Raw genomic sequence first — 16,969 nt, forward strand, 5'->3', positions numbered from 1 at the left:
CCAGCCAGTGGCCCAGAGCCCGTGACAATGTCTCATGCTTATCTGTATTGAGGATCTGCACCTGGAAGGCCCCAAGGCCAAAAAAAACCTAGGCTGGTGAGATGAAGGATCTGTGCCACCAAGCTGAGGGATCCACATTGGAGCCAGGAAGTGATGCTCACAGTGAAGATCAGTGCTACCCTGAGGAAAACAGCAGGCATTCCCAGGGACAGTGAGGCCCCAAGCTCCTCCTCTGATGAGAACAGCCTAGTTGGCATTAGGAAAACCATCCACAGCAAGTTTATCCTAGAAAATCAACAACCCAAGATCTTCCCCTCCAGTTCTCTTTTTATGGCTACTGACAACTATCCTCAGGTGCATCCTCCATACCCAGACCATGCCAATTCAACTCAGCTGGGCGTTATGAGTTGCCATTAGTCAACCCACTACAACCAGCATTGTGAAATTACAAAGTTTCATGTTCTCTTTGTGAATTAGAATCTGTATATGTTTCCCATAAGAACATTCCACTGAGGTTTTTTGTTTGTTTGTTTGTTTTTTGGGTTTTTTGTTTTTTGGATTTTGGTTTGGTTTTTTTGGTTTTTGGTGGTTTTTTTTGTTTTTGTTTTTGTTTTTGGTACTAGGGATCAAATTTGGGACTTTATGCTTACTAGGCAGGCAGCAGCACCACTGAGCTATATCCCCTGCCCAAAGTTATTCCTCATAGTTTCTCAATTTTTTTTTCTTCACCTTGGTACCAGGGATAAAACTCAGAACCTTGAGCTTACAAGGCAGCCACAGTGCCACTGAGCTAAATCCTGGCTCCCACTGAGGTTTTTGATTATTTTTTTAATCTATGGATTATTATACTCTTCCACTGCAAGAGTTTCCGCTACAATTCTATTCACAAGCAATTGGACAATGAAATAATTTCACCTGAATGTTTAACTTTGTCTCGGAGAGTCTCACATTGGCCTTAGGCCTCTCACTGTATGGAGCAGTCTGATATTCCAGGAAACGCCATTCTTTCTACTCCTCTAATGTTTTACGTTCCCTGCTGTGGTTAGGTTGCTCTCTTTTGTCTGCTTGCCTAATTTCTTTGCTTGAAAACACAACCTGCACATTTCCTCCTCTGAGAAGCTATCCTTTTCTACAAACTCCTACCCTCCGCAGGTAACAACTCCAGGAGCTTAGGCACAGAACAGATGCATTCTTTATACCCCACTGTTAGGAGCTTGTATAATATTGATATTTCTTTATTTTTAAGTCTTGTTTCACTCTGAACAGCATATTTTATTTTCATTTCTACGTCCCCTCCACTTTTACAAAGCCTGCTCCATATTTGGTCAAATAAGGATGGGTTAATTTAGTAAAGTCTAGATATTTATCCATACATGTCTGCTTTGGGGTTTTACTTTCAATCCAAAACATGTTCATTGATTGTTTTAAAAACTAGAAACTAACTAGTGTGACACCTATAGTCCCAGCTATTCAAGAAGCTAAAATGAAAGGATGATTTGAGTCCAGGAGTTGGAAACCACCTGATCAACATAATAAGGCCCCAACTCAAAACAAAATAAAAGAAAACAAAAATCCAAAGCTAAAGTAGAACACTTGAAATCCTAAATTGCAACACTACATAGATGCCAAACTCCATCTGCTGTATTTTTGCTTTTTTTTTTCTTGATTGAGAAATACTCAAGAGTAACAGAAATGTATTAGTACCAGAGATTTGCAAAGCATCAGTAAACAAGAGACTTCTGGGCGATGTACTAAAGGGTCAAATAATCCAATGCCACAGCTCTGCTCTCAGACACACAGGAAAAAAATACATGTGCACTGTTCTGTTGCCTTTCCTTTCTCCTGTGCCACCCTAGCAGGGAAATATTAGAGAAAGCCGGTCCTGTGAGAGGCGAATTCAAAGCTCTGAAACAGAATACCTTCTTCCTCACCTTTAGACCCATGTGTTGAATCTGCAAAAACATTACTATCAAGGAAGGCACAGCCGGTTTTGTTCTTTTTGGAAAATATTTTTATACACATGGGTGTACTTGTAGAAGCTGGGTATGGTATGTACAGATTTAATAAAGTTTCTCTTGTGTTTGTGGTATGGGGCCACGTGACTTTGAAGTTTATCTAGGAGTAAACTATGCTTCTGCTGATTAGAGGTAGATTAACACTGCTCCAGTGGGTACTAATTGGTAATAAACTCACTGAGTAGTTTGCTTGTTTAAAATCCTTCTTCTCTTTATGTGAGCAAGTTCACATTCCAAAATCAACAGATATTTGTTGTAATGTCGGTTTGTCCTGCAGGCTCTGTTATCAAAAAGCTTGAAGAATAAGTAGAATATCAATCCATAACAATAATTATTAACCAAAGCAAAGTGTGTCTCACACTGCATGAAATACTTTTTTACTCTTACGGAATGTATTGTCACTGGAATTTATTGTGTTTCATTTCAGACCAGGTGAATTTAGAATGCACCTCATGAATAGCCCCACCGTCTGCCGGCACTTTCCAGGGGCTGCACAACTGGTTCCTCCTTGATCCTGTATAAAAAGTGGTGCGTGATGAATGTTGTATCATCTCATGTAACATTTTGCTCTTGACCAACATGCTGAACACTGATTTATCTGGTTCAGGTGTTTTAGTAAGAGCACCATCTCAATTTAAGCAAGATCAGGGACTGGTGTGAATTCATAAACGTAAAATGATTACATGATTGGCATGTTAAAAGATCCACTTATGAGTTCTGAATATGTGGTTTTCACACTGATAAATTCAACTGTTCAACAAAGTATTTATAGTTGGCAAGTTATTCTGCTCTATATTGAATGACCTCCCAGAGAGAATTTAAAATTATATATCCCTAATAGTTTAAAGTAAAAGGTAGATGTATCTTCACATAGGAAATAGGCCCATATAGACTGTACAGAAAGGTGACTTGCAATAAAAATAAAGCCAATCTTAAGCAATATTTCTATTTTTTAGTTTATAGTTAATGTAAATGTTATTCACTGTTCATATTTTGGTTTTATATTAATGAAACTTTTATTGACTATTTTGACAAAATATAGACTTCTTTGACAAAATCCCTCCTCTTAAAGAAAAAAAATGAGAAATAAACAGAGGATAATATTAGAAGAAATATAAATGTTATAGAATTAAAAAAAGAGACAGTTCACTATTTTGTTCTGCTAGGGAAAGTTGCCAGGTTTAATGGAGAAAATAAAGTTTAAATGACTCTTTATGTATGAATATAAGTTTGAGAAACAATCTAAAACCAAATTAAGAGCAGAGAAGGGTGCCGGGCATTTAGCTCTGCGGTTCAGTGGCCTGCCTTGCAAGAACAAGGACCAGAGTTCAATCCCCGGTACCTCCCCCCAAAAAAAAGAGCAGAGAAGGGCAGAATAGACATAGTAAAGTGAAGGGCTTTCTTCACAGACCAATTTGAATGGAATTTGTGTACCTGGAAATGGAAGAAAACTTCTCAGTAAACTTGTAGTATATGGGCACTGCCGTTTTCTTTTAAAGTTCACTGGTTCTGACTTCATGGCAATGCTGTGTTTTCATTACATTTCTCATTGGACTTGGCTACATTTTGCTCTTCTGATCACACTTAACTTCAATCTTTCTATTCATTTTGTGACTATTCTTGTTTCCTGTATGCTTTACTTATATAAGCTCTTTTTGTTCTACCTACACTTTATTTTATTTATTTATGTTTTTGGTATTGGGGAAAGACCTTGAGTCCCTGTGTTTACAAGGCAGGCAGCAGAACCACTGAGTTAAATCCCTGGCCCTTCTACCTACACCATAAATACTCATTTTTCAAAATGTCACTTCAATTATCATCTTCTAACATTAAAGTGTTCATTTACTTTAAAAAGTAGATTGTTATAAACTTCCATAACTTAAAAATATATCCCTGACATCTAGCATAGTTTACTTGTGTGTGGATAGGTTGCTCTAGACTTCCCCCTGTCTCCCCTCAGCCCACTCCTTCTTTTAATTTCTCCTCTTTATTCCTTAGATTTTACCTAGTTCCAAGGTCTCAAGTGCCATTTATGTGTTAGTGAGTATTAAGGTCTCTACCTTCAGGACAGATTCTTTATAAAAAGTTGAGACTCTTATTGTCAGTATGTTAAAAACAAAAAGCATCTCTAAAGTGCATTGAATCTTGACTTCTTAAAACCAAACTTTGACACTTGGTAGCCCCTGTGTTTCTTTTGTTTATTTGTTTGTTTGTTTCAGCTTTAATTGAGTTTATTGGTACATTTTAGGGATACAGTACAGTTACATTCATTGTTGGGATCTTGTACCTTTACATGACAGGTCTTGGTTCTCATTTTTTCCCCTTGTCCCTGCTCTCCTTTCACCCCTTCCTCCCCTCCCCATCTACAAACACTTTATTTATTCAATCTCTATCTTCAGTAAGTCAGACACCTAAGTTTGCTGATTTTATATCTAACATTTTTCTCAAATCTGTACTCTGAAATCTATATATTTTACTTCAGTTCTAGTTCAGAACTACTTAAAACTATTGTCTGAAACTATGTAACCAATCCTCTTGTTTGCAGTTCTGCATAACTCATTTGAATATTTCTTCTAAACATATTTCTTTAAAACTCTTTTACAACTTCACTTTTCACACACCTTGATTAGAAAGCATATATTATTCTCCACACAGGATGACCTCTCATCCTCTATCCTTTGCCTTTTAAGAAAAGATGAAAGAAAACCTAATCTATGAGACCTCAGCTCCTGGTTTGTAAAAGAGGCTACTTTGAGTCTATCCTTAATTCTTGTGCCTATTTTACTTCCTCCTATCATTTTCTTAATTACATTTATATAGGCAATGTCTTTTCTTTACACTGTGTCAGGAAATGTAACACACTGTGAAAATATACAAATAATTATGTTGGAAACTTAATTTTCTCTAACTTTCAAGTTCATTAGAGCAGAGATCCATAGATATACAGTCACATGCATCCTTTGACAAGATTATTACATATTTAGTTCTTAATTTCTCCGAGCATATTATATAGTCTGAAGAGAATGCCATCACTATGGAAGAACTGTATTATTTAAACTTACTGAATGATGACGTTTGAGTGTCAACTAAATGCCACACCATCAAAGAGACCACCTCGTCATTTTCATCTAAGATAGCTTCCTTCATCATCATTCTTTTATTGGTCAACGGGGTCCAAAGCAGAAGCATCATAGCAGAAGGGAATGGTAGAGGAAAATTGTTCAACTCATGGCTACCAGGAAGCAGAGCAGTTATTGGAAACATCTGGAGATCAGGGGGCCAGGAATAGATATAGTCCCCAGGGGCAAGATTCCTAAGACCCACTGCCTCCCAATAGGTACTACACAGTAAATAGGGTATTTAGCTATGTACTCATCAGTTGACTAAACCAGCTCACTCCACTGTTCTGTTTGCTTAATGGATCATATTAATGAGCACTATACAATTCTTCAGACACTATACTTTTCATTTTTTAACTATATACTTTTCATTGCTTTTCCTTTTCACTAGAATGCAAGTCCAACAACATAAGGGTTTTTTTTTGTTTTATTTTATTTTGTTTACTCAATAAATATTGAGTGAATAAATGATTCTGAGATATAAACACACTTTTGAAATATTCGTTAGCAATTGTAGTTCATTCTTTCATTTGTTATCTTTGCAGAGCAGGGAAACTCAACAATAAATTACAATACATAGTAACTGCAACTCTTTGAAATTATATTCCTGTCCATCCTCTAAATGAGGCCAAACACAATGATTTTCTATCTGCTTTGAGTATTTGATGAATTCAGTTCCAAAAAAGAAACACAAAGTTAACTTGCCTTTAAAGTACTAACTCTGGGAAGCACGCAGCTTGTAGATTTAGGGTTGACATTCCTGAACCCTCTTGAAGAGTCATGCGGTTGCTACTCTCTCCTCCATGCCCTGAAGTCAAAGTGCACTCTCCTTCATGGTGTAGATTCAATATTGTTGAACCGTTTATTTATCCATCACTCCTGTACTTCTTTGAGAATTGCTTTTGTTATCACTGTAAAATGTTATTTAACTCTTTGTGTTTCTATTTTCTTCAGGTACAATTTTAATTCCATAAAGGCAGTAGCTATTTCTTATTTTTTTAGCACTGTCCATATAATAGACAGTTACTAAATGTTTATTTAATCTAATTGTTTATAGAATTTACTACCTTCATCATTGGCTCAATCTCAATTATGACTTTTCCTTTCAATGAAGATTAAAGTAGCATATCAGTTTTATATGGATGCTATTTCTTTTGTTGCAGTTAAGTGGAAATGGGAACTCATTAGATTTTTATTATACCTTCTCTGCAATGGAAATATTTTTTTTTAATTTAAACTAAGAGCTTTGTAGCAAATACTCTTTGAATTGCTAAATCTTTATGGTAAATCATGTGTTACCATTACCATTAAGAAAACCAGTGGAAAATATAAATCACAATATAAGAGAACACGATAACCCAAGAATGGCATTCCTTTTCCTAGGTAAGGATGGCAAATATTTCTACAGGAATAAATATTGTATACTTTAAATGCATTCTTCTTTCAATTGCCTCAAATTTTTCCCCAACCAATACAAAGTGTATATAGATACAGAGCTTACATGTATTTATATACTATATGTATGTATGTACAACTACAATGCATCCATATGCATGTTTTATACATTCAGTACACAAACCAACTCAAAGTGGGTCAAACATGATATGTTAAGCCCTGCAACAGAAAATACTAAAAGAAAACATAGAGGAAACACTTCAAGATATTGGTGTAGGCAATAATTTTCTGGATAAAACTTTAAAATACAGAAAACAAAAGCAAAAATTAACAAATGAAATTACATTATACTAAAAGGCTTCTCACATCAAAGGGAACTATTGTAAGAGTAAAGAGCAAACTTACAGAATAGAATAAATATTTCCAACTGTTCATGTAGTAGAGGTTAACATAGAGAATATAAAAACAATTTATGGTGCCGGGAATTTGGCTCAGTGGTTCCCCCTCCTGCCTCATAAGCACAAGGGCCTGAATTTGATCGCTGCTACCAAACAACAACAACAACAACAGAACAATTTAATAATGCTTGCACACAAATTACAATGAAAAAATGGGCAAATGATCTGAATAGATTCTTCTCAAAGGAAGAAATATAAATGATCAATAAATAGATGAGGACATGATCAATAACGTTAGTCATCAGGGAAATGCAAATAAAAGCTAAAATTAGATGTCATTTCACCTCAGTTAAAATGGTTTTTATAAAGAATAACAAATCCTGATGAACATGGAAAGAAAAAGAAATCCTTATATGCTATTGATGATAATGTAAATTAGCACAGCCAGTACAGAAAAAGGTGCAGACATTGTTCAAAAACTATGAAACTGTCTTTTTGTAACAATGCATTTTGTTGAATAACAGAATTGTTTGAATATAAGTAGAACTACCATATGATCCAGCAATGTTATTCCTAGGTCCATGGAAAAAGGAAATGAATTCAGCTTACAAAAGTGATTCTTGAATGTGCATGTTTACTGCAGCACTATTCCTAATAGTAAGATATGGAAGCAATTGAGGTGCTTATCTGCAGATGAATGGATACAGAGAATACAGCATATGTGCACAATGGAATATTAATTCAACATAAAGAAAATGAATTCTTGGCCTTTACGGCAAAATGGCTTGAGCTGGTATGCATCATATTGGGGAAAATAAGACACAAAAATACAAGTACCATGCTTTCTCTGATATGTGAAAACTTTGAAAACAGTTGGCCTATTTTCAAATAAAGAAATTAAGAAGTAGGTCTTGAGAGGACAAAATTAGTTGTGGCCTTTGATTTTCAGTGAAGCGCTTTTTAATATATATGATGGTGTGGGCCATGAGAGAACAGATCAAATATACTGAAATGTTTGTCTAAAAATAGCCGCTCGATGTATTTGATTTGTTTTGGAGAGTTCTTATCTCTGTGAAAGTCTAACTAATGTCCAAGGGAGCTGATGATACAGTAGAATAATAATATGCACTGAGTTGTGAATTCTTTAAAAGAACTATATTTCTGACTATTATTATTATGCAATGCTTTCTATATGCAAGTATGCATTCCTTTTAGGACTTTGATCTTCAGTTTATGGATACAATAATTTACATATTTTTATTATGTCCACAAATACAAAAAGTTTAGTCAGAAACTTAATTTTTCTTATGAATTTCACATAAACTTCTTGATATATAAATTGTTTCTGGAACAATGTATTTGCTATTTTTTGTAACAAATATCTTTATTTCCTCCCTCCCTCCATCCCTCCCTCCCTTCCTTCCTGCCTTCCTTCCTTCCTTCCTTTCTTTTTGCATTCTTTTATTCTTCCTTTTCATCTGAAAGAGGTAATGATTCTTAGAATACATATATTTAATTTTTTAGCTTTCTTTATCAAATTTCTCACTGCAAAAATCTGGGCAAACAAAATACAATGCTTTTTCATCCTAATATGTAAATACCCTTTTTATATTTTTATATTCAAACAATTCTTTAAACATGTATTCTCAAAAAGAGCTGAAGAGAAAGTAATAGTAAAATAGCTGAATAATTTACTTGGAATGAAAATATATTTTAGTACTTTAACCAAATAAAACTAAGAAGCAGCATACATGTCTATCAACAGATGAATGAATTTATGCACAATGGAGTACTACTCTGTATAAAGGATAAGTGAATCATTTGTAAGAAAATAGATGCACCTTGAGACCATAATGCTAAGTCAAATGAGTCAGACACACAAGCTCAGATATTGCATGATTTCTCTTATATGAAAAACCCAAAATATAAATAAAGTGGACAATTAAAAATGGGAGGAAATCGAGAGATTGGTCTTTTGCTAAAAGGAAAGGAACAAAGAGTTGGAGGGTAAGCAAAGGGAGTAAGGAAGTGGAAAGAAGGGAAGACACAGTAAGGTACATGTACCCACTACCTATAGGAAATGGAGTCATTAAATACAAATGCATAGGCATAAAAAATGTGTTGCCCGAAATATTTGTCCTCTTAGGTCCATAATTTCATTTCTATTTGACTTAAACCTGTTAATATTTTTATCAACATGTGTATTGAAAGATAAAATGTCCTTATAGTATAAAATGACTGCAATTAATTTTTCAAAAACATAATCATATACAGACATAAAATTAGTTTACTCATCAAATATTTATATTATTAAGATGGTTTTTCTCTTACAAAAATTATTTTCAGTAAGTAAATATTTATTTAAATACCTATCCATTATACATTTGAACATGTGAATAGTTTTCCTCAATAAGTTTCCCATATATTTATCCCATCACAGTTGATTTTTCTTTTATCCTTGACATTGTCCTGTCTTAAAGAAAATTTCCAATCTGCAAACTAGCTATTAATGAATTCTTGATAAAGATATTTTCATGTAAAAATACATACCTTTTATTTAGAAAAGTTTGTACTATAAAGATCAGTAATGGTGCCCTCATACACTGTTAGAGGGAATGCAAGTTAGTGCAGTCTGATGAAAAATGATATGAAAATTCCTCAGGAATCTAAAAAGTAGAACCATCATATGATGTAGCAGTTCTGATTCTGGGCATATATCTAAAAGGAATGGAAATCAATATTTTGAAGCAACACCTGAATTTCCATGTTCACAGCAGCATTTCAAGCTTTTGGTGCAACCTGTGTGCATCAGTGGATGAACGGATGAAGAAAATGTGGTATACACAAAATGTAACCTTTTAAAAAAGGAAATTTTTTTATTTGTGACAACATGGACAAACATAATTACATGGTTTCATTGACATGAGTAATATAAATAACGTCCAGCTCAAGAAATTTAGGGGGATGAGGGTGAAGTAATGGGATTGGGCAGAGGTTGGTGAAGAACCCAAATTTCCATTAGACAGGTGAGATGAGTTCAAGAAGTCACTTGTGCATTATAGTGACTACAACTAGTAAAGGAATTGGTTTGAATATGATTTGCTTATCTGATTTCAAGTGGAGGTTTAATCTCTAAAGGCATATTCTAATCAGGTATTAAATTGAGGGATAGTTAATCTGATTATAGTGTTTAGATGGATTCTTAGGAAAGTGATTGAGTTAGATTTAGTTATTAGAGAAAATCTTCTATGATTGAATCCTGGTGGCTTTGTAAGAAGAGGGGCAGTGGTCAGATCAGAGCCATGCATAGACACACGCTCTGTCCCTTGCCATTCGATGCTCTCTGCATGACCTTAGGACTCTGCCAGAAACAAGGTCATCACAGATGAGGCCCCTTTTACCTTACACCTCTAGAGCCATGAGCCATTATATGCTTCTCTTCTTCATAAGGTATTCTGTCTTAAGGAATTTGTTATGATAACAAAAAACATAATAACAATTGCTGAGAGTAGATTGTGTATGCTCAAACTACAACAAAAAAGATATGTATATGCAGTGATAAATATGTTAATTATATTGATTTAGTCATTACACAGTGTAGATATATGTCAAAACATCATGCTGTATGCCATGAATATATGGAATTTTTACTTGTTAATTAAATTATATGAAGTTAAACATTAACTTTTGACTTGAATAATGTTCTATTTGTATTCTGAATAAGTTATATTTACATTACGCTTTTTATTTTTATTTAATAAAAATCTACAGTGCTCCTCAGAAGTGTAAAAAATACAATAGGAATGCAAGTATATTATAATATAAACTAGCCTCTCCTAATTTATTTCTTTTCCATCTTCCTGTATTTGATATAATATATTTGATACACATAGAGTTCTGCAAAGTCTTTTATGATGGTAGATTTTTCTCATTATAAGGCACAAAATTTACTTTGCCAGTAGACAATTGTGAGGTACTCTACAGAATTAAAAAAAAAAACCTCACTTTATTTTTTTAGAGTGAGCTTGAGGCCTTAATTTGCATATCAATAGTGCAAATCCTATAGATGTAGAATGTATTCAAAATATACCTAGGTTCCTCTCAACCTTGTCTTTCTTTTTTGTTCAGTAGCACTTAGCCTCTACTTCATCTTCTGTGATTTGAGCTTTGTTAGCATTTCTGTCTTAAATCTATTTTTTTACAGAATGTTCTTACTGTTCAACATAGTGTCTTACATTTTAGAGAAAATCCTGTACATTGGTCATCTATCAATTTCTCTTTTCTGAGACCTATTCTGTTCCCATTGTATTTTTTACTATTATTCTGTTTGATGAATGAGAATATTAGAAAACAAGCCTTAAGTAGGAAATTATTTCCAACTTTTCTATGTAATTGAAAATACAATGTTTATATACTTTGTTCTTGGTACTGTAACAATATAAAAGTATCTTAATAAGTCGTGTGATATTTTTGCATACCCAGTGACACTTGATTAATGTTAATATCATCTCTTTTTTCCCACTAGAGTAAGACAGGTGTCTTCCACACAAAGTTAGCAGAGCCCAAAGTTGCAAATTATCTCACTTGAAATAGGAAATTGAAAAATGAAGCAGATAAATCAGGAACTTTAAAATCTGGCCTGTTGGCATCTCGAGAGAGAGACAATGTTCCAGTGTTCCAGTCTCACCGCTGTGGGTATTTTCTAAATCTTCCAAACGGAGTGTATCTGCTAACCAGAGCTTCACAGTGGGTCTTGTTATCTTAAACAGCATCTCTCTGTGTCTGTTGCCTGGCAGTCTTTTTTATTTTCATAATGCAGATATTACATTAGTAATATAATTTCTCCTTCTTCATATCATTTAAATATTCTTGAATGATGAGGTTCATAAACTTTTAAATAGGTAAAAATTTATCCTTCCACCAATAATAGTGCTATCGTTGCTTTTCATCACATACCTTCTTTTCCAAATATTAAAAATTTCATCATGTTAAATTCTTAAATGTGGCTGATTAAAATAGCAGATAAAAACACTAAATTTCTATAAATTATTACCCCAAGAAATTTTTACTAATATTTACTTCTGCTAAAGAGCATGAGCATAGCTTTGTCATGCATTATTTCCAATAATAAAAAGTTCATTACTGGGTCAGGGATTTAGCTCAGTGGTTCTGCTGCCTTCCTCACAAGCGCAAGGACCAGAGTTCGATCCCAGGTACCAAAAATAAATAAAAAATAAAAAGTTCATTACCGATGTCTGCATGCTACTTATCTCTTAATTGATTGAATTCCACTGGGGATTTATATTTCCAGAAAGACTCATGGGTGTTGTACTTTTTAATTTCTTCCCTATTTAATCATATTTGTTCTGTTTATTCTAAAAAAGCATTAAATACACTGGGATTAATTTTCTTCAAATAGGCAATTATAGAGCTCTGTAGATTCCAGTCTTTATTTTGAGGTTTTTGTCTTTATATCTGCTGCCTTTTGCTTCTATTTGATCTCTGTCTAAAGTATTTATTTTGTTTGGGAAGATAAAACTTCCTCAACTGAACATTTTGTCAGTGCTCTTAGAAAATCTCTTATCTCCTAATACTTTTCATATACCAGCAAGATTGCTGTTCAATTGTTTTTTTCCCTGAGGGCCAAGTGATTGCAGCCCTAATAAGATCCCTAGGTTAACACCTGGGGTGAGAGAGACTCATAACTTATCTCCCCAGACTAAGAAAGGGTGAAGCCCCAGAAACTGAGAAGTTTTAGGTCATTAAAACTCAGTCTTCTGGATCGTGGAAGAGCATTCTCTATACACCAATTGGTGGCGATGTAGCTCTGTGTTATAGTTGACCCTGAGTTTGATTTTCAGTGTCACAAGACAAAACCACTGAACAAACAAAAGGTTAAAGTAAAAAGGAGACCCTTTTAGGTGCAAAAGGCAGTTTCTTCCTATTCCTCCTTTACAGTCAGAGAAAAAAATTTTCCTTGCCCCTCAACTTGAGAATGTCAAGTTGCTTGCATGAGACATTTGACCTATCTGTGATCATGTTTCCTCACAGGTAAAGCCCTGAATGAGAAGGCTCAGTACACTTATTCGCTGTGGACTGAGATGAAATCTATCTCTATTTTAGAACATCTCTGTGCAAGTTCAATGTAAAATTAACTTGGAATATCTACTCTACCTATGGATTTTAAAATATTTTTAAGAGCTAGATCCTTGCCCTCTACACTGAGGATTAGACAAAGACTATAAAGCTTACAAATCTCGTTTTTTTTTTTTTTTTCTCTATAACTAGGCAGTAGGTGGAACTTAAATTAGTGTCTCAAATTGATTTTCCAGGTATCTACATAGAGAATTTTGCTAATTGTGAACCCACAGAGGCAGAGTGCGGGCCAGAGAACAGCATTGTTAATATTTCATCCCTTCAAGCAAATTTTTTCAATTATCTTAGACATTCAACTATCAAACTACCCTTCCTTCTACTGGAGAGACAGGGAACAGTAGTGACAAGTGCAGAAATTTTCAATGTGAAATTTTCTTTTCAAGTGAATTCAGGATGCAGAGGAGATAGAGAAAATAGTGCTACTTACACTCTGTTGTCCTTTATTCATTTCAATTACTGGCCTTTGTCTGCTTTACCATTGCATACAGTAGCCCACACAACTCTACCCCACTTTGAGAATGTGATTCTTCTACTTTGTCATTCGTGACACTTGCTCTATGCGCATTGATTCTCATTTGTTTTATTAAATCACTATTTTTCTCTTCATCTTATTGTTGATGTTGGCTTAATATCTTATTTTTTCTGTTATTTTATTGACTATAGATAAATATTATGTGCTTTTCTAGTGAGAGCTACTCAGGGTAAATATTTTTTAACATTATTTTCATCATCCTCTTTTAAGTGATGGCTCTTTTTTTCCTTTGTCATTCACCTCTCATATGCTCTTTTCTGTCCTCACTTAAACTAACATAATAATTGAACTGATGTTAAACCATGTCTCTTCATCCTTCTATAACTTGGAGAAATAAGTTCAGAATCTTTATTCATTGTGTATTTTAGTTGAATCCTTCTGACTCCCTTGTTACCTTTTTCATTCTTTCAATGAGTAATAATCTAGTATACCTATGTCTAAAACAGTGGTGCAGATACAGATTGCATGGGTTATATTGAGAGATCAGAGAGGGTCTCTTGTGTTATATGTCATTTGAGTAGGGACTAGAATGAGAAGAATGAGCCATCCATTATAATGATCACCAAATTGAGAAAATAAACGAAACCTGAGGGACTAGGCCATTGGTCATAGGATGGTTGGAATATTTCAAAGGGTAGAAACATAGAGCTGGGCCACAGTGAATGAAAGGGGGCTGGAAAATTAGGTGCAGATCATGTAAATTTATATACATCAGTGTATTAGTTTGCTAAGGCTGCCATAACAAAATACACACATATTGTATGATTTGAGTAACAGAAATTTATTCCTTATAGTTCTGCATGCTGGAAGTCCAAGATATACATATTGGAAGGTTTGCTTCTTCTGATTCTTCTGTCCTTACAGTCTTCTTACTGTGTCCTTACACAGTCTTTTCTCTGTGCCTATACATCCCTAGTTTCTTAACCTCTTCTCATGAGGATGACTTTTTTATTGGATTTGGGCCCTTTGTTTAACCTAATCACCTTTTTAAAAGCCCTAGTTTCTAATACAGCTACATTCTAAGGCTCGAAGAGTCACAGGTTCTCAATATGAATCATGAAGTTACACGATTCAGTCTATAACACTGTTATTGTTGAATGAGTTTAAGCAACAGAGATGGGCCATGCTCTGCTAGATTCGATCCCACTTATCATAGCAGGCAGCTGAGGAGGGGCTAGTGCCCCAAAAGTTTCCTTGCAATGAGAAGCAGTTTAATTTCTCCTTTTAAGTCATGTTTTCAGTTGGGGAGGGCTCAGGGGAGAGCAAGCAGAATCTTACAGAAGCAGAATCATGCCAGGTAACTACTGGGGGGCACAAGGAAGTTTCACACACTCTAGGTGAGCTATAAAACATCCTGCAAACTACAGTGAGTTTACTAGCATGTGGGTTATGGGGGTTTTGGGTGCTTTGTTCAACTGCAAGCACTTTGTCCAAGCACAAGTACAAACTGGCATTGAGGCGCTTGCGTTGGCTATCACAGCCAGGATTGAGAAGTTGGATTGAATTCTTTGAGTCCCAGGAAGTATTCATAGGATTTCTTATGAGATCGAGTGGGGTAACTTCTTATATGTGCTTTGTGAATTTTCACTGTGGTTTATATATGGTTTGTGTGTTCCAAAGGTTGATTGTGACTTAAGGGTTGTTGTCCAGGGAGTGCAACTGGGTGATGGGATGGAAATTTAGAGGATGGAGCCTAGTGAGAGATCCTTATGTTATTCTGGGCGTACTTATTAAGGGAGTAATGGCACCCCACACTTTCATTCTGACTTGTGGTGGGCAATGTACACCCTTCCTCACACATGTAACTTGGTTGTAATAGGAGGCAACCCTCACCAGAACTAAACCAATGCAGGTGTCATCCCTTGGAATTTCCAAAACTGTGAGCTAAATATACCTTTCTATCTTGGTAAAGTTAACTGTTGTTTTATTTCCTGAGCATGATAAAAAGGTGACCAATAGACTGAAGTAGAGTTTGTGATTGATTAATACTTTGTGTTCACTGTTCTGATTTGTTGGGTTTAGGGTAACAGCCAATTTATAGCCTTTTTTGGAGGAACCAGGTTTTACTTTCTATTTTGAGTTTATGTTAAGTAGAATTCAACAAAGTTCTCTTCACTAATCTTGAAATGGGGTGGGAATTCCGCTACTCAGTTTAGAGGCTTCAAATGCTGATTGTCAAGTCTATTTCATTAGAAAGTTTCTCTCATAGCAGCTGATAGCACTTCCCTGTCCTGTAGATGATTCAATACATGGCAGGAAATTATCTGACCACTTTTTAAATTAATTATAAGGATGTGTCAACTAAAGAGGAGGTCAGCTATGAGCTATGCTTATTTAGCTGAAGGCAGGGGAAAATAAGGCAGGTTTCTGTGGAGAAGTAAGGGGATCTCAACATACTCTCCTCCAACACAGAGCATTCTGCTTCTTTACGGGGATCATGGATTCCATATTCCTTAGTTATTACTGTACTGGGAAAAATTAGAGTGACCCATGAGAATGCATTTTCTCAGCATCTTGTTTTATTTTCACCCCAGATAGACACAATTCATAGGGCTGTCTTCTGGAATATTTTCTCACTTCAGCTGAAACCCCACTGTGATGGTTTCCTTGTTCATAACCTTTTGGAGATTCAGGTGAGGGCCTTCATTGTGCAATGGCCTACATTTCTGGCCAGGGATTTAGCTCAGAGGATCAGTGGCCTGCCTTGCAAGCTCAAGGACCTGAGTTCAATCCCCAGTACCAAAAAAAGAAAAAAAAAAAAAAGAAAGAAAGAAAAATGGCCTACATTTCTGTCTTCTGCTGAACATTCTTAGGAGTTGCTAAAAACGTTTCTTTTTCCTGGATATTTGAAAGAGGCTCAGAAATTTCGCATGGTTTCTTTTGTATTACTCATTTTCAAATTAATGGCAAAATGCTCTATTTCTTTTCTTGATGTATTACTTCTGGTGAAAAAACAATAGGTGCTTATATTTTCTTCTTCTTCTTCTTTTCTTCTTCTTCTTCTTCTTCTTCTTCTTCTTCTTCTTCTTCTTCTTCTTCTTCTTCTTCTTCTTCTTCTTCCTTTTGCGTGTGTGTGTGTGTGTGTGTGTGTGTGTGTGTGTGTGTGATTGGTAGAGGCCAAACCAATTAGCTGATTTCACTATCCTCTGAATTCTTTCTACTGGTACTTTGTTTTGCATGTACTTGTAGTTGCTTCGCATTTGCTTTTATGTTTAATAGTTTAGTCAGGTGGAGGTGCTTTACTCTCCTTAATTTTACCCTTTCTTCTTTTATTATTTTTCAGTTACAGAATGTATCTGCTGTGCGGGGGGTGGTGGCTCACTCCTGTAATCCCAGCACTCGGGAGGCTGAGGC

Source organism: Fukomys damarensis, unplaced genomic scaffold, assembly GCF_012274545.1.
Source record: "Fukomys damarensis isolate Sample0158 unplaced genomic scaffold, DMR_v1.0_HiC HiC_scaffold_3, whole genome shotgun sequence".
NCBI lineage: Eukaryota > Metazoa > Chordata > Mammalia > Rodentia > Bathyergidae > Fukomys > Fukomys damarensis.